The sequence below is a fragment of the Electrona antarctica genome, assembly GCF_951216825.1.
Source record: "Electrona antarctica genome assembly, chromosome: 14".
Taxonomy (NCBI): domain Eukaryota; kingdom Metazoa; phylum Chordata; class Actinopteri; order Myctophiformes; family Myctophidae; genus Electrona; species Electrona antarctica.
Genome location: NC_136795.1, coordinates 38588411 through 38615224, shown reverse-complemented (window position 1 = coordinate 38615224; position 26814 = coordinate 38588411). Strand labels below are relative to the sequence as shown.

At 44.8% G+C, this 26814-nt stretch overlaps 1 protein-coding gene across 1 annotated transcript in view; it reads right to left on the bottom strand.

Annotated features, from left to right (window-relative positions):
- Positions 1 to 24444, bottom strand: part of srcin1a (SRC kinase signaling inhibitor 1a) — a 211044-nt gene extending 186600 nt beyond the window's left edge. The window contains exon 1 of the mRNA XM_079519333.1: positions 24389 to 24444. The gene's annotated coding sequence lies outside the window, so the exon portion shown is untranslated. The remainder of the gene's footprint in view (positions 1 to 24388) is intronic.
- Between the last annotated feature and the right edge of the window lie 2370 nt (positions 24445 to 26814).

Sequence of the window (26814 nt, the reverse complement as noted above, 5' to 3'; positions counted from 1 at the left end):
ATGCATTGGGGCGGCCATGACACTACACACTACACAACATTCATCCAACAAGCATACAGCAATGCAGTAAAGGTCTGAGTGAGGCCTCGGTCTGCCGCGCCCACTCAACGTCTCTCTGCAGAGCTGCTGATAATAATAATAATAATAATGGAGCGAATCAGCAGAGGAATAACAAAAAGCCTATACAATTACCTACATGAATGCTGGGCAAACACGCTAAACACACATCATATGAATGTGTGCCTGTGTGGTGTGCAGTATTATTGTTATTTTTGGCTCGTATGCTGGCGTGCATACGAGCTATAGAGAGACAGGGATTATAGAGGTCGGGCCTAGCTGCCCTTTGTGGTCCAAGAATCAATTATACCCGATGTAAAGGCTGAGGAGATACAGAATCTGTGCAGAATAAGGTTAATGCCATCTTGTGCGGCGTTGAGGACTAGATAAGCCGGCGGTGTTATGAAAGTGGATACATTTTCCAACATAAATGACAGGCAATTTCGGAGGCACAAGGTTGCTGTTTACAGAGAAAATTGACTCATTGAACGAACAAACAGCAAAATGCTGAGTCTGACTGTGTAGAGTTATAGATGTGAGGGAGGAAAAGTGAGCGAGTGTGACTGACCATTTTGGCACAGAGGACACTGTGGGCTTACACCAGGGGTTCTCAACGTTTTTGGCCGGGGACCCCCGGAAATGCTTTGGCAATGTCTCGGGACCCCCGCCCCGCCCCCTCCCGACCCCCAATATAAATTGACTGCTACAATAACCTTAAACCGTTTTGGGCGGGAACCCCTTTTGGTGTTTTAAGCATTGTTATAATTTAGCTATTGAAAAATAGCAGATCTACAAGCTCATAGCGCGCCACCGAGTGGCGCGCTATGAACTTGTAGGTCTGCTATTTTTGAAAAATCGTGAAAATATTTTTATTTTTATTTATTTTATTTGGCGACCCCCCAAAATAATTTGGCGACCCCCCGAGGGGTCGCGACCCACGGGTTGAGAACCCCTGGCTTACACCACATATACTCGTCATACTTGCAGCATGGCATGTCACCCACACCCCGCGGGAGGAAGACCAAAATGGCCACCGTGTGAATATTGTCACTATAGTGAGTGACAATAAATGTTATAAGTAGGTGTTTTTGAACATGCATGTGTGTTCATTTGTGCACAATATGTGTTTATGTGCTGTACTGGCTGCCATGCAGTGCTAGTAATTGGCCAGTAAGACAGGTGTCGACTGAAGGACTAAAATAAATATTAGTGTTACAATTTACAATTTAGGCATTTAGCAGACACTCTTAACACAATCGGCGCCGGGATTTCTTTCAAAATAGAAGCTCGGGTGCCGGGAAGATACGGCCGCTTTTACTCTGAAAGCCCCTCCCCCCTTCCGTTCCGGACAAAAACTGGGGGACATATTTTTGCTTGCTTACCTCGCTAAGATTACGATAAAGTCGCTGATGATTCCTCGCTTCATATTTTGGAGGCATGTTGAAGTCACAAATGAAGAGCTTAGTATATCCATCTGGTCAAAACCACGGAGAGCTCCTTTGATTACGCACGCCGAGCCTTTCTTTGTGAACGGTAAACAGAGAAGTGAATGACAACGCGCATGCGTGAAAGAGCAAGGAGTATGGTGCAGAAGGAGAGTTCTTTTTTAGAGAAAGAAAAAAAATCTGAATATTTCTCTCATCAATGAAAATGCGCTAGGACGTGTGTACACGTTGGATTAGTTATGACGTTCCCACACGTCGTACGGTCTCAATGGATTCATCCAGAGCAACTCATGGTAATACATCAAATATATAGAACTAGTCATCAAGAGTCATACGTAAGCTAAGAACCTAACAGTGGAATATCTATATAATGAATACACTATAGAGTGCTATGTCTGAAATGCTATCTAAGTTACATACGTTGAGCCTTTGCATACGCCTGTAATGTCGTCGAGGCTATAGGGCAAGTGCTACGAGTGTTACAATATAATAACACAATGCAGTAATGCCAGCCGACACGTTATTTTTGCCAAAAATATACATAATAATGTGTGACTTTCATTTGAACGTTAAATGCTATAATAACACACCCAAAATAGGGGACACCGGGGGTTAACGTGGTTAAATGAAGCTAGCTACTGATTGCAACAGCCCTGCAGCTCCAGCCACACAAACAGCACCTCGTCGTCACATTAGCCCTCGCAGCCTGTGTTCTTCCTAACCGCACCCCTATAGCCTCGCCAATCAGCCCCTGATGTGTGCTTCTTGTTTCCTAGTAACTGTGGGAGGAATGCAGGGCTCTGTGCATGCATGGAGGAGGAGGAGGTGCTGTTATTTATGCATCAGGTGTCGGTCAATCGGTATGTGTGGGGAATGGGGACGCATTGATTCGTACATTTCTGCATGTCTGTCCGTGCAGACAGACACATGCAGGACGGTCCATGAATGCATACACATTAACACTTTAATTGCCCGGAACTATTTAATCCATTACATTCATGCGCCCAGTCGATTTATAAACACGGATGCCTTTTCCGGCCGGAAGTTCATGATGTTGTGTAGCAGCTAACAATAGCCACAGCACTATAGAGTCGATCGACAACAACGGAAGACAAGAATAAATCTATCGAGACTAGCGACTGGACCGCGGAGCGCCGTCTAACACAGGATCTTTTTTCAGAAAAAGACGGGATGATTTAGATCGCGATTTATGAACGTTTTAAGATTTTCGTTTTCATCAGCTAAACAGGGGAGGGAGTTTTTCGATGACGCCTCACTCTTGCGCGTCACCGAGGAGAGCCCAGCAGGCGCGCCTGGGCTATACAGCCATGCGATCTGTTCTCGTATCAATAAACTTCGTCTTTTGGACAATACTTCGTCCTGAGCGTCGGGCGTTATTAATAGAAAGGACAAAGAACTTCGTCCTGGGCGATGGGAGTGTTAAGGTGTGGTTATCTGTGGCTGTGAAGGGGATGCATACGTTTGTTAGACATACTACAGGCATTAGTTCGACAACACCGTCACTCCCGACACGCGCTGCCGGTTAACTTACAACTAACCCGTGGCAGGTTAAAACTCACCCGTGGCTCTCGACATGCATCGCAGGTTAAAACTAACCTGTGGCTTCGTGTGAGGTTATAGGTTTAGGGTTGAGTTTTGGGTAGGGTGTCGGACTCAATGACTGTAGGACTGTTAGTACGTCGGACCAAACACATGCCCCCCTGCCAATGTGCAAGCATAAGACGGTAGTCAAGTATCGTCAATGGTTGCACGTCGTGGGCACACCTAAATCCATCACACACACATCGTTAGTTTCATTAGCTGCAGCCGCGTTGCTTACATCACGGTGTACCATAAGGTCGGCCTTATGCAGCCCGCCATGTTTCCACCCACACGTTACCGCGGTTTTGAACATGAATCGGAAAACATGCCCCCCCTGGATCTGCATATAGGCTTTCATTGCTAGAGGGGGAAATAATTATAATAAATGTATTCCAATTACAGTATAATTAAAAGCAACTAATATGCATATCTCTCACCGTATAATAAAATCGTCACCAGATCAGCTCACCTGAGGCGTGTCCTCTATGAGCCCCCCCCCCCCCCCCCCCCGGCCCGACCCCCCGACCCCCAACCCGCCGCACCCCCTCCATTCACATTCCACTCCTCATTCAACCCTGTTATTACCTTCAGGCCATGGGTGAACGTCCTCAACATATAGCTTGTGTTATTGAACAAGGTCAAACATCAAGGAGACTGCTCTTATTATGACCAATCACTTCTCTCTCTCTCTCTCTCTCCCTCTCTAGTGGCGGCAACCATTGCCAGGCCGCACACACAGGCAACTCGTTCCAGCCATAGTCATCATCGCGGCCGCCGGCCCCCTACCTACTTTCCATTATCTCTGAACACGGCATTACTCATTTCATTTAAGTTCAAAGAAACAGCCTGGCAGATGTTATTCTACTTAGCCCTGATAAGCCCTTCTCCCGCCAACCTACACAAAAAGAAGAGGGGTCGGAAAAAAATATGTATAAGTGTATCTCTAGTGCTTGTCTTGTATCTCTCCTCCCTGCCTTGTAGGTCTGTGATAAGTGGTTCAAATGGCCAAAGTCGGGTATTGTGCGAGTGCGCTTGCTTACCCATTACTGCCTTAGCATGGAGGAGCACTAGGAAGATGGATGCTACCTCCCTTATCGATCAGAGGACACGGTGTGCGCGATGGAACAGACGGATACGAGACTGACTGACTGACCGGCAAGCAGCCATGAATCTGACCTTTTCACACTCATCTCTCCAATAGCCTGCAGGCAGGCGGCGGCGTGGGCATCCGTGGAGATACACACACATGCCGTGACTTTGCATCGGCTTTATCCACACACACACAATATCTGTACTAAGACTGAATGCCATTTCAGAAAATCCATCCATTAGTGTCCGGCGGTGACCCGCTGAATAATGCAAGGCGGCATTATCTGCTTCCCGACTGTTTAGGGGCTATTATGTGTATATTAGTGGGTGGTGGTGGCTGGCTGGCTGGCGGTAGCGGAATTGGTTTCCTTGTGAGCAAGTAGCTCCTATAGCGGAGGGGAATTAGGAAGGGAAATGAATAGTTGGTGGCAAGGTTAAAGCACAGCTGGCGAGCTGAGACAAATGCATTCACATGAAGCACAGCACACGAGCCTACACGCCGTGCACGCATGCACGCACGCATGCACGCACGCACACACACACTTCATACAGAGGATACAGAGTCATACACAACTGCAAGAAAATGGCCATAGCTATCCAAGGATCGATGACTGGATTAAAGAACTGACATGTTAACACATTTTGTGCCCAAGACGTCTGTGGACGTCCTTGGTATTACCGCACGTGCATAGCCCAAGACGTCTGTGGACGTCTTTGAAAAAAAAAAATATATATATATATATATATATATATATATATTTTTTTTTTATTATTATACGTGGTGCCAAAGTTTGTGTTTTCGCCATTGAGAATGCATTTGGCGTTTAAATTAAATAACTCAGAAACTATAAAACATTTCAAAGTAAAAAGTTCCAGCATGTGTCTCCACAGTCAGCTGAATTATAAAAAATGTGAATGGATTTTCTAGGTGAAAGTGATTTTGGGCAGTTTTGCGTGGTCTCTCAATGTGTTAAGCAACCCCAGTTGTGTTACCCCAGTAACCCTGGGTTATACTGTAGGTGTAGGGCCTGACAATTTGCACACACACACACACAAAAAAACAACAACAATTATAGTTTAATATGTGAATTTACAGTATAACCTGAAGAAATGAGAGAGAGTTAATAGAGCTAGAAAAGGGGGGTTGGGGTGGTGGAAGTTGGCGATTAAAAAAAGAAGATGGGGGGGTGCAGTCATTTGGATTCAGTAAGTCAGCAGCAGAAGGTGGCTTATCTTCCTAAATGAACAGAGGTTGCCCTGCCTTCTTTGTATTCCTGGCCAGCCGTCTCGGAAAAGCACAAAGTGATGCATGGGAGAATATACACGGGGAGGTGATGGTCTCTCCTAAACCGAACGAGACGGATGGCACACATCACCACTTCCTCCAGCACTATACTATCTCTCTCTGTCTCTCCCTCTCTCCTTGTCTCCCTGTCAGTCAGTCAGTCAGTCAGTCAGTCAGTCAGTCAGTCAGTCAGTCAGTCAGTCTCTCTCTCTCGTCTCCCTGTCAGTCAGTCAGTCAGTCTCTCTCTCTCTCCTCGTCTGTCAGTCAGTCAGTCAGTCAGTCAGTCAGTCAGTCAGTCAGTCAGTCAGTCTCTCTCTTTCTCCCCTGTGGATATTTAAGGAAGGGTAGTTTACCTCTTCAAAGGATTCAGATGTCTTCCAAAATCCATAAACGTGTGTGTTTGACGAAGCCATCCCGTCAGCAATGAACATTTCAACATTGCAACTATACGAGTTAAATCAGGCTCTGCCCAATATTGTGAAACACACCGTCCTAGTTTATATACGTGATTCAACTCGACTCCCGTTGGCCCATATTCATGTTTTGTCATCACAGCCAACTGATTCTACAAAATGTCTTCTAAATGCTGACAGTTTTCGAAAAAACCTATGTTTTTAGATCAGTGGTTCTCAAACTATTTCATGTCAAGGACCCCAAAAATTATATGTAATTGGCCGCCGACTCCCATCTGAGAATATGTTGTTCCAGGGACCCCCCAGAATCAAAGATATGAGTTAAAAACGTTTGCCGTGAAAGAATATAAAAAGATTTGCACACGTTTTCACGATAAAAAACAAAAAGCAGATCTACAAGCTCATAGCTCATATAGCTCAAAGCTCATCATAGGGCGGCACTCTGTGTTGCTGACGTGAAAGCCCTAACCTGGCCCGTCCGTTGCTGCAGTGGGACCAATGCAATGCAGCATATGGACCATAGGGCATTAAAGGGTAAGACCACTTTTTTAGACGTTTGGGTTGTTTTCTTACCTTATTATGGGCAAACTAGTCCATTCCATGAGTTATTTCGCTCCGTTGTGTTGTTTATTCGAAATTTGAGAAATAAAAAAAGTCGCTCATTGACTTCCATTGTAACGGGGAAACAGCTCTCAAAGTCACCCTTTTAGCACATGAACCAACGCAACAAAAGCTGATTCTGACAGTTTATGACACCAGGAAAACTCATACGGTTTTATTTTTAATAAAAAATGACAACTTTGTCTTGTTTTGACTAATTTGTGTAGAAAGAAGATCCGGTAGGTATGCCTACGCCGACCGAATCACTGCTGTGAAAAACGATCTGATTGGACCAAAACTGTACACCACTTCCTTATTGGAAACGACGGGGATGTAAACACATGGATTTGATCTTGTCCGCTTGTCACTAAAAACATACACAATGGACGTGTTTGAGGGAGACACTTTAGAAGACACTTTAGAAGAAGTGTGTAAAGTGTCTGTGTCTGGGATTGCTCATATGCGAGGCTGCAGCTGGGTGCATCTCAAACAGCGTGGATACTTCTGTTTACAAACGAAACCTCGCAAGACGACCCGCGAGAGTTGGGAACGCCGTAGCACTGCTTCAGTCTATCTCCGACTAAAATAGTAACTTTATAAATCTATCTTAAAAGACGAAAATAAAACCGTATGAGTTTTCCTGGTGTCATAAACTGTCAGAATCAGCTTTTGTTGCGTTGGTTCATGTGCTAAAAGGGTGACTTTGAGAGCTGTTTCCCCGTTACAATGGAAGTCAATGAGCGACTTTTTTTATTTCTCAAATTTCGAATAAACAACACAACGGAGCGAAATAACTCATGGAATGGACTAGTTTGCCCATAATAAGGTAAGAAAACAACCCAAAAAACATAATACATAATAGGTAGTTAAACAACTAGTCGACTAGTCGACTAGTAAACTAGGCAACTAGTCAACTAGTAAAAATGACTAGAAGTGAATGCCCTAATGGCCCACGTCTCCTGCTACCACACCCGGCCCCATGCATGCATGGGGACGGTGGTGGCTCAGGGGTAGAGTTTCCGGATGGTAACCGCAAGGTCGCCAGTTCGAAACCCGGGCTCCCCCAGAGTTAGTGTCGGAGTGTCCTTGAGCAAGACACTGAACCCCTAATTGCTCCTGATGTGCTGGTTGGTACCTTGCATGGTTTCAGCTGCCATCAGTGTATGAATGTGTGTGTGTGAATGGGTGAATGTAATGCACAATCTATGTAAAGCGCCTTGGATAAAGGCGCTATATAAATGCACCATTTACCATTTACCATGCATGCATTGCATTGCATTGCATGCGGGAGAAAAAGCAGATGCATTCAGAGTTGTATTTTGAACCCAACACTGGCTGACCCATTTCCACTGCACAGATCACAAGTAGCGATGTGCGTGTGCATCTATTTCAGGTACGGTAAAAAAAAGAAAAAAAAAGAAAACACCAGGTGAGGCTCAGGCTGTAGAATAGATGTTATATAGGAGAGCATGTGATATCTGGGGGGGGGGGGGGGGGGGGTGTTAAATGTGGAAGGTAGTAGGCGTGTGCTGCTTTGTGACAAGAAGAGGTTGCCAACAATAAGCTGAGTCACCACAGAGATGCAGTTGCTGCATGTATATACCCACCGAGCCTGCCATTTCTGAGATGTTAAAGATCTCAAAATAAATAAATGAATTAAATTAACTGGGCAGAATCTAGAATCCATAAAGATGCAATGCACTTCATATACCCGCGGCGTGTGGTGTGCGCACGAGTTTTATTTTCTGTGAAGCACATATCGTGAGATTACTTACTTAGCATTAAGAATGATATACAAATAACCTGACTTGACTTGACTTGACGATGCTGCTGCTGAGAGGAGCATCAATCAATCTATGAGATGAGAGATCAGTCGATCTGCATGCTGGCTGCAGAGCAACAGAAAGAGTCCATTTGTCTGAACTTCACACTGATTTGCCCACAGTGATATCACAAGCCATCGCACCAAGACATGGGAACTGGGAGGCTGGAATAGGCTTATGCAAAGTGGGAACAATTGGGTCTACAAAATGTCCTGAGGTTAACACACACACACACGCTAACTGTCACATAGCTGTCTGTGCCAGTTACAGACCCGTCAGGTACCATGAGACCAAAATGAGTTTCTGTGAGAGCATTAATATCAATCATCAATCAATCATATAATATAATATATAGTGTTGTATTGAACCGCTGCCCACACGTTCAGCTGCGCTGTTGCTTATTCCACGATTGCATGATCTTTACGTTAAGTTATACCTCGTTGTGAAGGTGACTAAACAACGATAAAAGTTATATAAAATAAAATACCAATTGGTATTATCGAAGGGGAGAGATAATTCATTGAAATTAAGTGGGGTTGATATATACACGCGTGTGCGTGCGTGCGTGCGTGTGTACCTTTAATTGTTTTGTTATTTTCCTTTTGCAACATTACTGATGGTGTTTCCTTGATATTTCTTATATATGTTTCCATCATGCTCATTAAACGACAAGGTTTAATAAATAAATATGATAAAATCAGGATCAAGTTACATGTGTTTTTGTGTCATATCCTTACACTGTATTCATAGCTTTTGGGAAGGAAGGTTGAATGCCATGTGAGGAACCTCTCTAGTTATTCCCCTCTGCCTTAAAATGCATGATTAAACTACAGAAAGAATGAGCAAAGCACCAGCTCCCAGGGGCTGCCTGGGTTACAATGTAACGCACAGTTTCACTAAATCTATTATTCCATTTCTTTTCTCATTTCTACAGCTCCTAAAAAGCATAAATCTGTAATAACTACACTATTGACTTAAATGATACGACACAATTGTGCATGCTGTGCATGCATGGTGGAAGGGCTAAGAGTTTATTGAAACATTGGTTAATTATTTAAAATTAAAATGTAACATCAAGACATAAGAAAGAGTGTATGTTTATTTTAAATATCTTTAACTGCAGTTCTTGCAGCGACTATGCTGTCAAAATCAAACGATATTACACAGCTGGAATCAATTATGGCCACACATAGGAGTTACACTTTAATTACACATACTGTATCTTGACTTTGGGGAAATGACTACAGCATTATTTGCTCCACCGGAAATTCAGCGAAACAAGAAAACAGGAATTCCCTTTAACGTGAGATATAAATTCCAGTCTGTAATGATATGCAGTGTTGTGAAAAAGTACTCACATGTTTTACTTAAGTAAAAGTATCAATACTGTAATGTAGAAATACTCCGTTACAAGCTAAAGTCCAGAATTAAAAATGTACTTTTTAAAGTAAAAGTATTGGCATCAAAATGTACTTAAAGTACCAAAAGTACTCATTATGCAGAATTTCCCGTTTCAAGTTTTCAAGTGTATAAAATCGTTTGAAAATAGCAGATCTACTAGCTCTTAGGGTTGAAGTGGTCAATAGATCGTTAGTAATAATAATCAATTTCTATAACTAGTAACTAAAGTTTTCAAATAATTATAGTAGAATGAAAGTACAACATTTGCCTCTGAAACGTAATGGAGTAGAAATCAAAGTATTGGAAATTGGAATTACTCAATTAAAGTACAAATACCTTGAAATTGTACTTAAGTACAGTACTTGAGTAAATGTACTTAGTTACTTTCCACCACTGAACATGAGATATAAATTCCAGTCTGTAATGATATGCAGATATCAAACCCTATCCTACACTGAAAAGAAGCTGGGAGCCTTTTGATAAATGCATGTAATATTTAAAACCCTTACATTATTAATAAACTTCTGCGCATTACTAGTGGGATTACAACTACATGCAGGCTGGGCCCACGAGCACATCAAAACATGAACATATTACAACGTCTTGTGACACTTGCCGAAACCATATGGGATAAATGTATCTCGCTGGGCTGGACAGAGAGAAATGTGTCATTCCACAGCAGCATTGTAATGCAAACCGATTCAAAAATATTACATTAGATAGTTTTGTCGAATGCAAGGATTCTGTGTATGAAGAGAGTGTAATGTTGTGGTGGATTTTACTACGTGGAGGAAAAGCTCTATTCCCGACAGGTGCAATCACTTCAGAGATGCTCACACAAAGCTCCACCCCCGCCATGAACCATTGCATCATCATTAGCCAATCTTTGGCTTTGTGTGCCACAGACAGGCTTGGGCTTCGTACACACATATCAGACGAACATGCTCTGTGCTGTCCATGTTTTATGGCCGCCTCAATGCTTTTCCAATGGAAGTCACGTGGTTTGACCAAACAGTTGTGTGTGATGGGGGAGGGGGAGGAATCAAACACAAGTGTTTGGTCAAACCACGTGACTTCCATTGGAAAAGCATTGGGGCGGCCATGAAACACAGGCAGAGCACAGCACAGTTGTTCTTTATGTGTGTACGAAGCCTTGGGGAACAAGCAGGTGCAATAAGTACAAAACCATGACACCACAAACATGCTGACCTACACAGACTACAGCGTCCTGCTGTCAAAAACAGATGCTAATCAGCGTACAGATAATGAGCCCGATCTCACCCAAACACGGTGAAATAGCACGGGTTGGCAATTCTGTACATACACGCCTAGTAGAAAACCCCAAAATCCGTTCACTACTGTTTTGACCGCAATGGAGGCGTGGCTTTCACTAGTATTGTATGTACGGAATTGCCAATCCATGCTATTTGGGTGAGATCGGGTTTGAAATAATTTACGATTCTGTGCTACTGGGTTACAAATCGGACGGGGCTGAGTCGTCTCTACCGAACTTTGCAGCGTTCAACACGGCAACTTGCACGCTTTAGCGCGCTCGGTGGTGTCCCCCGTGGCTCAAGCTCGACCGTGACTGCGATGGCGCCCCTCCGTCACGGTCTATGGGGAGGATTTCTGTTTAATATTTACAGATTTGGGGATTTTCTGGGTGTGTATGTACAGAATTGCCAATCCGTGCTATTTAACGTGTTTGGGTGAGATCAGATTGAGATAATACAGCATTAGCGAAACATACAAAATAAATGTTTTTTTTTCATAATGAACAGACTGACCTCAATCTATTATATGGTCTTCCTCAAGATTCAAGATTCAAGATTGCTTTATTTGTCATTCTTTCCAACTGCAGCAGCAGAAAAAAACAAAATTACATTTCTCCTAGTTAAGAGACAGCACAGGCTCATACAATAATAAATATATCAAGTGCAAGTCCATAAAAAAGATAAATAGAATAAGAAAAACATTTAAAAACTGAACATAGAGTTCATGTCATCAGTTCATGGCCTATCTGCCAGGGATACTAGAGTTCAAGAGTCTGATTGAACTCTAGTATTCCTCATCTCCATTCACTCTTCATTCTATCTGGCTTGAGCATAGACCCAGAAATGGTTTGTGCGCACACACGCGCACGCACACACACTCTTCATCAGTCATGTACACTACCTGCATGCATGTTATTCTACCCAGTGGCTGAAGGTCATGCCACTATAGAAGCACAGTTTTCATGACTGTCAAGGTTCTTTTTCTTTGAGGTTACCGACTCCTGCTCCACTCTGGCTGGCATAGTTTCACATGGACTATACTGGGATGTACTGTACACTTATATGCAGAACCACATACTGTATAAGAAAGGCTAGATGGCCAATGGAGAGAGCGAGGTCGTCACATGGCGGCCATCTTGCTTCAGGTAGCTTGTCCACTCATAACATTGTGTCTATGGGGCGTGTACTTTTTAAATGACCATAACTTGCTCAATTTTCAAACAGTTTGGTTTGTTATAAACGTCAGTAGACATTAGCATGCGTATAATGGACTTTCATATAAAAAATAGCATTAAGCAGATAAGCATACTGAATCATAGCCACGTTGATAACGTTTGTAATAAACCAAACCGTTTGTAAATCCGTCAAGGTTTGAGCGAGTAAGAGTATTTTTGTTCGAGCAGATCACCAGCTACCATAGAACGTGCTGGAAAGTTCACTGTAGCAAGATGGCTGCCGGCGAACGACGCCGGAGACTCCGCCTTGCGCCATCTGCGCCAATGTCTTCTACATCCTGACAGTTTTCTGAAAAAGCTATGTTTCTATGTCAGTGGTTCTTCGATTTTTCAAAAATAGCAGACCTACAAGCTCGTAGCGCGCCACTCGGTGGCGCGCTATGAGCTTGTAGATCTGCTATTTTTCAATAGCTAAAGCATAACATAATGCTAACACCAAAAGGGGTTCCCGCCCAAAATGGGTTAAATAGCCCGAATAGCAGATCTACAAGCTCACAAGGCATCGCATCACAATACATTGTGGGCTTGTACAAGATGTATTATATATTATTATTTTCAGCACTTTTGTGCAACGACCAAGTATGAAAAAAATACATAAAAAGAAATATGGAGATACAAGGTTTCTGCTTACAGTTATTGACAGAAAGTAATTTATAAGTCAAACTATTGTATAGTTTTTTTTACTTTATCTTTATTCTTATCCGTCTTGTTTTGGCTCTCGACTCTACTCTTACTTCTAACGGTCCTGTTTTTCACGCTTTAACGTCTTTTGCTGCTGACAGCTGCATTTCCCCACCACGGGCATCAATAAAGGTTTACCTTATCTTATCTCATTATCCTCTCCGTCTCTACATTATGCTATTATCCTCTCAATAACAGCAATAAGTCATCTCCCTGACATCCCTTCTGGCCTCGTCTCAGCAGAGAGGATCAGCAGCAGAGACAGACAGCCAGCGTGTAAATGTAAACCTAAGCCTAAAATACTACTGTATGTGGCGGCACAACGCAGCCGGGATCTGCTGCCTCCGCACAATGGCAGCCCCATAAAGCCCTGTAGGACTTAGTCGAAAATAGACGATCTACAAGCTCATAACACGCTGTGAGCTGACTCGTTAGCTGTAGCTCTCCGACAGGCTAATTCCTGGCTTATACTGCTCGAGAACGCTTCATCTATTTCCATGACTATTGTTTACACTAATGTATACTCTCTAAACTGCCATGACAAGTGAATTTCTCCTGTCTGTTCTGTTCTGTCTGTCTGTCTGTCTGTCTGTCTGTCTGTCTGTCTGTCTGTCTGTCTGTCTGTCTGTTTGGCAGCGGTGGCCGAACGGTTTGCGGAGCGGTCTTGATACCGGAAGGTCGCCAGTTCGTATCCCCGGACCAGCACGTTAAAATTACCACCGCTGAAGTGCCCTTGAGCAAGGCATTGAACCACTACCATGAAATGTTCTATGAGCAGGGCCTGGCTGTAAACAAGTATCTGATGCTTAGTCCAGTTACCCTGGGTAAATATAGTAACTTTGCTGTCTGTCTGTCTGTCTGTCTGTCTGTCTCAGTAACAAGCTTTAGATGGGCTTCAGATCGAACACATATATTTAGTAGTTTGACTGTTAGTTCAACAGTAAAGGCCCTTTAGCAGGAGTGAGTTGTCTCTCTGCATTAACAATTGTTGGTGGTCTCTAGACATCATTTGGTCTGGCTGATTATTCAAAAATATGGGCCTCTGGAGAAAAGACAACCTTTAGCTCATGGTATTCAGCCCACTCGGCTAATCCATTCCAATTCCTCCAAAATGCAGACACCGAATTCGCACAGAGCCCCAAGGACAAGCTCTATAGTCTAGAGTGACTGATAAAGGTAAAAAAAAGAAAACAAGCGATTCTCAGGTCAGTAACCTGAGAATAACCTTTGGACTAAGCCGTCTCATGATGACACTGCTTCATCTATCTTGGAGCCAGAGATAGTGACTAAAAATCAAATGTCCCTTCCTTTACACCAGGGGTTCTCAACCCGTGGGTCGCGACCCCTCGGGGGGTCGCCAAATTATTTTAGGGGGTCCCCAAATTATAAAAAAATAAAAAACTTTGTTTAATTTTTTTTTCACGATTTTTCAAAAATAGCAGACCTACAAGCTCGTAGCGCGCCACTCGGTGGCGTGCTATGAGCTTGTAGATCTGCTATTTTTCAATAGCTAAATTATAACATAATGCTTAAAACACCAAAAGGGGTTCCCGCCCAAAATGGGTTAAGGTTATTGTAGCAGTCAATTTATATTGGGGGTCGGGAGGGGGCGGGCGGGGGTCCCGAGACATTGCCAAAGCATTTCCGGGGGTCCCCGGCCAAAAACGTTGAGAACCCCTGGTCTACACTAGAGACTATAGTTTCTGAAAATGGGATATCAAACATCAACCTTCCAAACTATATCATCACATTCAGCTAGGTCTGCTGTGTGATGATATCACAATAATATTTACAATCGCAATATTTACTGACTGTTCTTTTACAGCCTTTATAAGAGCAGGAAAAGACAGCATTTATGTTATTTTATGATGCACACTAACCAAAGTCCCAGACAGTATCAAGCCTCATATCAGCACATCAATATATCACCGTGCTCTACTTCCACCCAGCAAATAAGGCCATCCATTTGTAGACAGTGGTGGAAAAGGTACTCAAATACTGCAATGTAGAAGTACTCCGTCACAAGTACAAGTCTGGAATTCAGTATAGTATAAGTATTGGCATCAAAATGGGCTTAAAGTACCAAAAGTAAAAGTACTCAGTGTGCAGAATGTCCCATTTCAAGTTTTCAAGTGTATAATAATCTTTTGAAATGCGACACACTGTGAGTTTGTAGATCTGCCATTTTCAAACGGTCGAAATGTATATAGGACTGAAGAGGTTAATGCATATCGATACATATCGTCGGGATAGAATATCGATATATCGCGATATACGATATATCGTTACATGCCTAGTAGTAACTAAAGTTTTCACATAAATGTAGTGGAGTAAAAGTACAATATGTGTCTCTGAGATGTAGTGGAGTAGAAGTATTGGAAATTGGAAATACTCACTCAAAGTACAAATTCCTCCAAATTGTAAATGTGCTTCTAGTTACTTTCCAGCACATCCATTTGTTCAGCTCAGACGTTGAACAGCGCTGGAGGTGAGCACAGCAGTACACACCACGGCTCAGAGACTAAACACATTATTACCTTAGTTACGTAGTTGCCATGCTAAACTTTGAGAGCAGCTTATTAGAAAACAAAATTAAAGCACTCAAATATTACCGATCCACCGAGGACCAATCAGCCGAGCCGACGGAAGGATCTTATTTACCTTCAGTTCACACTGCATTTCAGAGAAGCGTGTTAGTGCCGGCAGCCGAACAACTCCTCCTCAGTTCCTAAACGGCGTACCTCGTACATGCTCTGCGTTGACTTCCCTTCTCTCGCTTTTGTTCTTTCAAACTTCCTTTTCAACACCCGTCCCTCCCTCCCTCCCTCCCTCCCTCTCTTATTATCAATCTGTCTCCCCTCCCCTTCCCTTCCCTCTACCACCAGTATGTCCCAGGATGACAGTCAAACATGGGATGAAGAGACAGAGGAGAGGAGGGTAGGGCGAGAGAGAGACAGAGAATGAGAGTGAAAAGAAAGGAAGTGTATGTATTCACCAGGGGTGTCACCCCCCACCCCACCCGTCCATCCCAGGGCTGTCGGTGCATGCCTAGAGCACGTTGCTCACCACACCGCCTCCCTCCCCCTGTTCCCAATCTTTCCCATTTCTGCATTGCTGATGCTCTCTCCTCTTTGAACACATGCAGGCAGGCGTCACATATACGCGTACGGATGCACGTGCCAGGCGTGAGACACACATGCACATACTCACACACACAACACATATATACACACCTCATACACACTTGATAATAATCACTCTTTCTGCCCGTCTTTCTTTAGAAATCTCTTCTCTCAGCCTGTCACTGTCGGTCACATTTTCAGGACAGCGGGTATATTATTTCAGACATGTCAGGCCCTAATCAGTGTCAATGTCTTGTGAGGAGAGAGGGAGTGAGAGAGAGAGCAAGAGACAGAGAGAGAGAGAATGAGAGAGAGAGAGAGGGAGAGAACAGAGAGAGGGAGAGGGAGAGAACAGAGAGAGGGAGAGGGAGAGGAAGAGAGGGAGAGGGAGAGGGAGAGGGAGAGGGAGAGGGAGAGAGGGAGAGACGGAGAGACGGAGAGGGAGAGGGAGAGGGAACAGAGAACAGAGCACAGAGAGAGATTGACAGGGCAGGGACAGATAACGATGAACAGCAGAGAGAAGGCTGGAGGATAGATCAGAAGAGGCAAACAAAGTAAAAGGAGAGAGATATACAGATTACAGACAGAGAGAGAGAGAGATAGAGAGAGAGAGAGAGAGAGAGAGAGACAGATACAGAGAGATACAGAGAGAGAGAGGGTCACAACATGACAGTCTCCCCACACGCTCATCCACTATCATTACCATCCCCCTTCCTTCACTCAAGGAAATGCTGCCCAGCTCCTCGTCTGCACATTCTGCCTTATACATAACCATCTTTATCATCCAATATCTTTTTACAGTTTTCCTTTGTCTACTATAATAATTGTCCCACCCTGAAACCTCCTTATAAGGACGGACAGTCGGACACATGACTTCACACAGAGGTTTGTGGCTGACAGACAGACAGACAGACAGACAGACAGACAGAAGATACCGTTACTCTCACCTCCCTGTGTTTTAAACCTTGTGTTCGTTCACCTATACTGTCCTTGCACTCGTCTTTCACACATTGTTCCTCTCTCTGCCTCTCTTTCTGGCAAACACACCATGCTCCACCTGCCTGCCTCTCGCACGCACGCACGCACGCACGCACGCACGCACGCACGCACGCACGCACGCACGCACGCACGCACGCACGCACGCACGCACGCACGCACGCACGCACGCACGCACGCACGCACGCACGCACGCACGCACGCACGCACGCACGCACGCACGCACGCACGCACGCACGCACGCACGCACGCACGCACGCACGCACGCACGCACGCACGCACGCACGCACGCACGCACGCACGCACGCACGCACGCACGCACGCACGCACGCACGCACGCACGCACGCACGCACGCACGCACGCACGCACGCACGCACGCACGCACGCACGCACGCACGCACACACACACACACACACACACACACACACACACACACACACACACACACACACACACACACACACACACACACACACACACACACACACACACACACACACACACACACACACACAACCATTTAGACCGACTCCACCTTCCTCACACATAACAAACACACCATGCTCCACCTGCCTGCCTCACACACAACTATTTAGACCAGCTCCACCTTCCTCAAACACAACTATTTAGACCAGCTCCACCTTCCAGCTTCACACACAACCATTTAGACCGACTCCACCTTCCTCAAACACAACTATTTAGACCAGCTCCACCTTCCAGCCTCACACACAACCATTTAGACCGACTCCACCTTCCTCAAACACAACTATTTAGACCAGCTCCACCTTCCAGCCTCACACACAACCATTTAGACCGACTCCACCTTCCTCAAACACAACTATTTAGACCAGCTCCACCTTCCAGCCTCACACACAACCATTTAGACCGACTCCACCTTCCTCACACACAACTATTTAGACCGACTCCACCTTCCTCAAACACAACTATTTAGACCAGCTCCACCTTCCAGCCTCACACACAACTATTTAGACCGACTCCACCTTCCTCAAACACAACTATTTAGACCAGCTCCACCTTCCAGCCTCACACACAACCATTTAGACCGACTCCACCTTCCTCACACACAACTATTTAGACCGACTCCACCTTCCTCAAACACAACTATTTAGACCGACTCCACCTTCCTCAAACACAACTATTTAGACCAGCTCCACCTTCCAGCCTCACACACAACCATTTAGACCGACTCCACCTTCCTCAAACACAACTATTTAGACCAGCTCCACCTTCCAGCCTCACACACTCACTATATGTTTCCTATGATTCCCATGATTTGGGGGGGAAACAAACACTAAGGTTCCCTTAATTAAGACAAATTGCCCACCATATTGTCATGCATCAGCTGATACAGCAGCAGTTGTGACTTAGTAATCTGAACTACTGAGATTTTACAGTTTCTGTTTCACAATCATAATTAGTCCAATTTCACGAAGATATCAATGGTTTAACACAACCAGCGCAATTTGTTGTGGGCATATGAAATGAGTACCATTTAGACGAGCTCCACCTTGCCTCACACATATATAACCATATTTTAGACCAGTGGTTCCCAAAGTGGGGTCCGGGGACCCCCAGGGGTCCTTGAGGGAGTTCCAGGGGGTCCCCAGCTAAATGATAATTAGGAACCAAATGGACCCTTATGGGTCTGTAACTCAGAGTGTATAAATTCCTTGAGTAATTCCAATTTCCACTACTTCAATACTTCTACTTTACTACATCTCAGAAGCATGAAATGTTGTACTTTTACTCCACTACAATTATTTGAAAACTCGAGTTACTAGTTACTTTGTAGATTTTGATTATTATTACAAAACGTACATTAACCACTTCAGCCCTGTATATACATTTCAGCCATTTGAAAATAGCCGATCTACAAGTTCACAATGCATTAATTGCATTGCGACGCATTATGAGCTTGTAGATCTGCTATTTTCAAAATATTTGTATACATTTGAAAACTTGAAATGGGACATTCTGCAGTACTTTCTAATAAGTACATTTTGATGCCAATACTTTTTTTTACTTTTACTCAAGTACATTTTGCATTGCGGACTTTCACTTGCAACAGAGTCGAGTATTTCTACACTGCAGTATTGATACATTTATTCAAGTATTCAAGTAAGTAGTGCGAGTACTTTTTGTCCACCACTGATGCTGGCATGCGCCCCTATAAGGACTGACTGACTGACACCCACCCACCGGGTCCATCCAGCATCACTGGTACCCTCTCTACCTATAGCATCTCCCTCCAGCATCACTGGTACCCTCTCTACCTATAGCATCTCCCTCCAACATCACTGGTACCCTCTCTACCTATAGCATCTCCCTCCAGCATCACTGGTACCCTCTCTACCTATAGCATCTCCCTCCAGCATCACTGGTACCCTCTCTACCTATAGCATCTCCCTCCAGCATCACTGGTACCCTCTCTACCTATAGCATCTCCCTCCATCATCACTGGTACCCTCTCTACCTATAGCATCTCCCTCCAGCATCACTGGTACCCTCTCTACCTATAGCATCTCCCTCCAGCATCACTGGTACCCTCTCTACCTATAGCATCTCCCTCCAGCATCACTGGTACCCTCTCTACCTATAACATCTCCCTCCAGCATCACTGGTACCCTCTCTACCTATAACATCTCCCTCCAGCATCACTGGTACCCTCTCTACCTATAACATCTCCCTCCAGCATCACTGGTACCCTCTCTACCTATAGCATCTCCCTCCAGCATCACTGGTACCCTCTCTACCTATAGCATCTCCCTCCAGCATCACTGGTACCCTCTCTACCTATAACATCTCCCTCAGCATCACTGGTACCCTCTCTACCTATAACATCTCCCTCCAGCATCACTGGTACCCTCTCTACCTATAGCATCTCCCACCAACATCACTGGTACCCTCTCTACCTATAACATCTCCCACCAACATCACTGGTACCCTCTCTACCTATAACATCTCCCTCCAGCATCACTGGTACGCTCTCTACCTATAACATCTCCCTCCAGCATCACTGGTACCCTCTCTACCTATAACATCTCCCTCCAGCATCACTGGTACCCTCTCTACCTATAACATCTCCCTCCAGCATCACTGGTACCCTCTCTACCTATAGCATCTCCCTCCAGCATCACTGGTACCCTCTCTACCTATAGCATCTCCCTCCAGCATCACTGGTACCCTCTCTACCTATAGCATCTCCCTCCAGCATCACTCGTACCCTCTCTAACTATAGCATCTCCCTCCAACATCACTGGTACCCTCTCTACCTATAGCATCTCCCACCAACATCACTGGTACCCCTCTATAACATCTCCCTCAGCATCACTGGTACCCTCTCTACCTATAGCATCTCCCTCCAGTATCACTGGTACGCTCTCTACCTATAACATCTCCCTCAGCATCACTGGTACCATCTCTACCTATAGCATCTCCCTCCAGTACCCTCTCTACCTATAGCATCTCCCACCGGCGGCTTGTGCCTCGCCGCCCGAAACACCTTGCAACCCATCCATCCCGTGACAACACATGAATCAAGGCTCCTCAAGAAAGAGCAACATCACATTGAAGAAGTAACACCTCTCCCAGAGCCCCCCCCCCCCCCGGTGACCAAACCCCTCGCTCCACCCCACCCCACCCCCCTGCTCTCAGAGGATGTGTGACAGCAGACGGAACAAGCCGGTTGGACCACCACGGCACAACACACATCACCTGCTACTACATGAGTGTATTACATAGAGAGTATTGACATGCCTTGAGATGGTGCATTGCCCATGCTGCGACACGCTCCGCTCGCTGCAGCTCAAAGTGATCGCCTCGGTTCCTGCTGCTCCACCTCTTCTCTTTCCTCTTCTCCTCCGGCTCTCTCTGTGTCTCCTCCCTCCTGTCCCTCGCGTAACGTTCTCCTCCGGCTCTCTGTCTCCTCCCTCCTGTCCCTCGCGTAACGTTCTCCTCTTCGCAAAAACGCTCTCAAGTCTCTCCGTCTTCCTCCTCGTGGCCGATGTCCCCGCTTCCTATTCGCTCCTCTGCTTCTTCTTCCCTTTGTCTCCCTCTCTCTCTCTCTCTCTCTCTCTCTAGCTCGCTCACTCACTCGCTCCCTCTCTCGGTCTTCGTCTCTCTCTCTCTCTCTCTCTCCTCCGCTGGATCCTCCTTTGCGAGATTGCCGTGGTAACCGGCAAGCGCGCTCCTCACATCACTGGCTGAGTGTGTGTGTGTGTGTGTGTGTGTGTGTTTTTGTGTGTGTGTGTGTGCGGGAGTGGCTGGTGGTTGAGGCGTACTCCTCAGCTTTGTGTATGTGTGTGTGTGTGCGTGCGCCTCAGGAGACGACGTGTCAGTGCAAGGATGCTCGGCGCACAGCGGAGAATAAAGCAAGCAAAAAAAATTAGCTTATGATAGATTCATGCTCTCGCTCTCTCCCTCTCTCTGCCTTGTTTTCTCCTCATTACCAATCAGTCCCCCAACCTCTCTCTCTCTCTCTCTCTCTCTCTCTCTCTCTCTCTCTCTCTCTCTCTCTCTCTTTCTCTCTTAAAGACGCAGGCGTGAGGCGAGGCAGCACGCTGCATTGCTGCCTGCTACAAGCCCAAGGCACATCTCATCTCCCACTCTGGAGATGATGATATGGTAATAACAAGGAGTCTAGGGACTTAGCCCTGTGTGGGGCTCTAGCAGGGGGGTGGGTGCTCAGCGGGACAACTAGCAGGGGGGTGTGGGTGGAGACATGCTCGTCGTCGCACCTACCGGATGGATGGATGGATGGCGCGGGGCTGATGGAGGCGCCACGCGTTGCTGTCAAAAGCGCGAGAGCACGGCTCTCATCACTATAAGACGGAAGATAATGGACAAGGTATCGGTGGTGAGAGACAAGAGGGAAGACGGAAGCAGGGACGTGCTGAAAACATTAGAGAGGCGGGGGCTGGAAATAGCAGATCTACAAGAGCCTTGACAAGATCTAGATCTGCTATTTTCGGGGATCGACCGCTCACTCTTCAGCTACACTGAAGATGCGGCGTGTTACATGGATTTCTACACATTGAGGACAAATTATTCCAACGCAAAAATGCATGCTGCGTTCAAGTTCAGGAGAGTTCGGAAACAAGGCAATACTCCCTGATTGCTGCCTTATTCGGGTATGGCATGGAAAGGAGGGGGGGGGGGGGGGGGGGGGCATTTGTATTTCATTTGTATTTCTCTCACCATGTAGTAAATGGCCTGCATTTAACAGGCGGGTAAAGGGGCAGGGTCTCAAGACCCCTTTGATGTCTATTCAATTCAATTCAATTCAATTTTATTAAAGTGTCAAATCACACAACAAGTTTACAACCAACAAAGATCCACCCAGAGCGAGCAATATTGCGACAATGGTAACGAAAAAAAAAATTCACACCCACCTTCTAATTCAATTCAATTCAATTCAATTTTTATTTATATATATATATATATATATATATATATATATATATATATATATATACACAAACACACACACACACACACACACACACACACACACACACACACACACACACACACACACACACACACACACACACACACACACACACACACACACACACACACACACACACACACACATATAGATATACATATCCCCCAAAGACCACAGCGGCTAAATAACGAAGCCGTGTTAGACCGGGGGCAAGGTTGTTGTATACGTTATAACGTATTGGCATGGCAACCATAGCACACTGGCAGTGTGACAGCGACAAGCACGCAGTGGTGGGAAAAGTACTCACAATGTTTACTTAAAAGTATCAATACTGCAATATAGAGTATAGTCTATAATTGTATAGGCATCAAGTACCAAAAGTAAAAGTACTCATTGTGCAGTATGTCTCATTTCATGTTTTGAAATGTCTAAAAATCTTTTGAAAATAGCAGATCTAGATTGGCTATTTTCAAATGGCATAAATGTAATATAGGGCTACCTGAAGTGGTTAATGTATGTTTTGTAATAATAATCAAAATCTGCAAAGTAACTAGTAACTAAGGTTTTCAAATAATTGTTGTTACTTGAGTATGCCTCTGAGATGTAGTGGAAATACTCAATTAAAGTACAAAAACAACAACAAGTACAGTACTTAAATAAATCTACACCACTGCAAGGACGCCACACACCAGCGAGGGTTACCTTGACATCACGATGGCCCTGGCCTGCGTTGTTTCTGTCCTGCTGGACGGCTGTTTGCCAAGCATAAATTATGAGCTTTTCTTTCTAACAACAATCTTGTCGGTTTTATCACAACTGGGAAGAAGGACACTCACCGTCACACTGCTTTTAGATGTACAAACATTCTTCTCACGCAAAACAGAAGGAAACTCCCCTCCCAGGATCAATCATCTATGCTGTCTCGCAGGGATGCCATCGCTGTCCAACGGAGACCTTGTATCTTAATTAATAGTTCATCTTCATGTTTTTTTTTTTTTAAATCAATTAATAATGTATTGATGTGTGTCTTCTTTGTCGTATGAAAGTGTAACACAAAAGTAGTGAAAACAGCATACTGTATCTACAAGCTCGCAATGTTGCTTGAAGATTTATTTTTTACCTATTTGGCATGCCCCAAATAGGTACAATAGGAAGACAGTGTTTATTCTGTCTTTGGGTTTTAACCGATGAAAGAGACAAGACGGAAGATGGTGTGACTAGAGCTTGTGACTAAATAACTATACGTAACTACCAAAGATCCATCGGAAATTGTTCTTTTTCCATTTCAACAAGGTTTCAGACAGCCATCACTGATCATATACGGTGCTGTATGTACCTGGAAAAGGCAGGGGGAAAGAGACAAGTGGGCAACGTTACACCACAGCACGGCACGCTACTGTACCATTATTACGTCAAGGACATGCTAAGGTCAGTCAGTGCTGAAGAGCGATAGCGTCAGGTGTTGTGGAGGAGGAGAGTGTGTTGCAGTCAAAGAACCAAGAGTGAAGGGTGAGAGACTAGGGACCATATATGAGCTAATGGACTGTACAGAGAGAAGGAGAGGAAGAGGAGAGGAGAGGAGAGGAGAGGAGAGGAGAGGAGAGGAGAGGAGAGGAGAGGAGAGGAGAGGAGAGGAGAGGAGAGGAGAGGAGAGGAGAGGAGAGGAGAGGAGAGGAGAGGAGAGGAGAGGAGAGGAGAGGAGAGAAGAGAAGAGAAGAGAAGAGAAGAGAAGAGAAGAGAAGAGAAGAGAAGAGAAGAGAAGAGAAGAGAAGAGAAGAGAAGAGAAAGAGAGGGTCAGTACTGATGATGGAGAGATAAAAGAGTAAGTGAGGGTTGGTCCTTAATGACCAGAGTGATGAATAATGGATGTCCATGCTGCTGCTCAGGACTTACACAACACACTGGCCTGTCCGCCGTGTCCAGCTGGCTGGCAGGCGGTGGGAGAGAGGGAGACATCAGTCCATCAGTCAGTGCAGCGTCCATCTATACCAACAGACAGAACAGAGGCAGAGAGGGTATTAAAACCTGCAATACTTCACGGCAGAGATTTACACAACGTGTATCGGGTAGGGTGAACAAAGGGCTCACCTGAGGGCTACCCCGAGACTGTAAAAGGTTCAGACAAGCTTATGAAGCATACATTGTTTGAAAGTTAAACGCTTTCCATGCTATAAAGGATGATCATCTCGATACACATGATAGAACCTATAATGGGCTTTATGTTGACATAGCCCTGAGGTAGCTACTGCATGGCCGAGGGGCAATGCTTTGTTTGCACCGGCAGATTCGTGTCTGGCCACACGAGGCTAGCCCTGAGGTCTGCAGCCTGCTGGCAGGTGACCTCATTCATGTCCGTCTGGGAAATACCTGTGGCCCCGTGCGTGCATCAACTGAAATACTAAACGATCGCCAAACTTTTAAATCATATACATTTGTAGCAGCAGAGGAAGGAAAGCCTTCCAACTGTTATTACTTTGTATATTGTTGTCAAGGTAGACTCAGTTGAGACGAAGAACCCCCATAATAATTATCCATAATGTATAAATGATGGATAAGGGGTCTGGACAAATAGGCCTTTTCAGGGAGGGGTCAGCATAAATGATGGACTTAGATGGTTCTCCGTCTCAACTGCTCAGTAGTAGTTTGGTTGCTTTGTCTTGTTTTCCACTATCATTTGTTTCTCTGGGTTGCAGAATTAAGAAAAACAACAGCTGACATTAACGTTAATTTAGTGGCAAAACAGCAGAATTAAGCCTGAGATATACTTAGTTCTACTGTACGACAGTGAAAATAGCTGATCTACAAGTTCATAAAGCATTGCGGTGCAACGCATTGTGATGTGCTACTTTCACCCAATGTAATAACTAGAATAGTGATGGTAGAGTCATTAGTCCAAAGGCCAATAAGTGAATGTAATAACTAGAATAGTGATGGTAGAGCCATTAGTCCAAAGGCCAATAAGTGGAGTGACTCAACTCAACTCAAAGGGGTATGCCAAGGTCGGAACTTCTATTTGATTTTGACTTCTGTATTGAAAAGGATAAAAATGCAAAAGCCAATGGTGTATTTCCATTAAAATCCTTGTGTGTGAATTATGTAGTGAAGCGTGAATGTGCGTGTGGCGTATGGTATGTGCGTGAGGCGCGCGCGCGTGCATGCGTGCGTGCGTGCGTGCGTGCGTGTGTGTGTGTGTGTGTATGCGTCTGCGTGCGGGGTGTGACTGTGAATGTATGTAATCTCTAGGTCCAGGAAGACGCGTGACTGTGCCTTCCTGGCAGGTGTGAGGAAGAACACATATGGAATAAATAACACCCAACCCAATACCCAAAGACTGTTTTAAAGGATAAAAATGCAAAAGCCAATGGTGTATTTCCATTAAAATCCTTGTGTGTGAATTATGTAGTGAAGAGTGAATGTGCGCGTGGCGTATGGTATGTGCGTGTGTGTGTGAGAATGTATGTAATCTCTAGGTCTAGGAAGACGCGTGACTGTGCCTTCCTGGCGGGTGTGAGGAAGAACACATAAGGAATAAATAACACCCAACCCAATACCCACTTTTTTGTAAAAATTAAGAACAATATGCAAACAAGATGCACACAATAGGCAATATGCAAATAGCAAAATGAACCATCTGCTGCGTCTAAAGTAATCGTTGTAATTAGATCCAACTTCTATTCAGCCTGCAGCTCTTTAGGGAAGACTTAAAAGGTAACACAGGAGCTAATAGATGGAGACTTAATCCATTTTGGGCGGGAACCCCTTTTGGTGTTTTAAACATTATGATATAATTTAGCTATTGAAAAATAGCAGATCTACAAGCTCATAGCGCGCCACCGAGCGGCGCGCTATGAACTTGTAGGTCTGCTATTTTTGAAAAATCGTTAAAATGTGCCTCAAATCTTTCAGAAAATTGTCATGATTTAGATTTTTATTTTTTATTTTTTCGACGTCCGGCCTGAATGGGTTAAGGTCTGCAGCAGCCAGTTAAACCCATTCAAACATATTGCTGCAGAATATTAAGCAAGCTTTCTTTCCCATACATGAGCAGAAAGTAGGGATGGATCGGTCACACCCCGAGGAAACCACCAGCTATGGCTGTAGAGAGGTGCAGAACAACACCAGCTATAGCTGTAGAGAGGTGCAGAACAACACCAGCTATAGCTGTAGAGAGGTGCAGAACAACACCAGCTATAGCTGTAGAGGTGCAGAACAACACCAGCTATAGCTGTAGAGAGGTGCAGAACAACACCAGCTATAGCTGTAGAGAGGTGCAGAACAACACCAGCTATAGCTGTAGAGAGGTGCAGAACAACACCAGC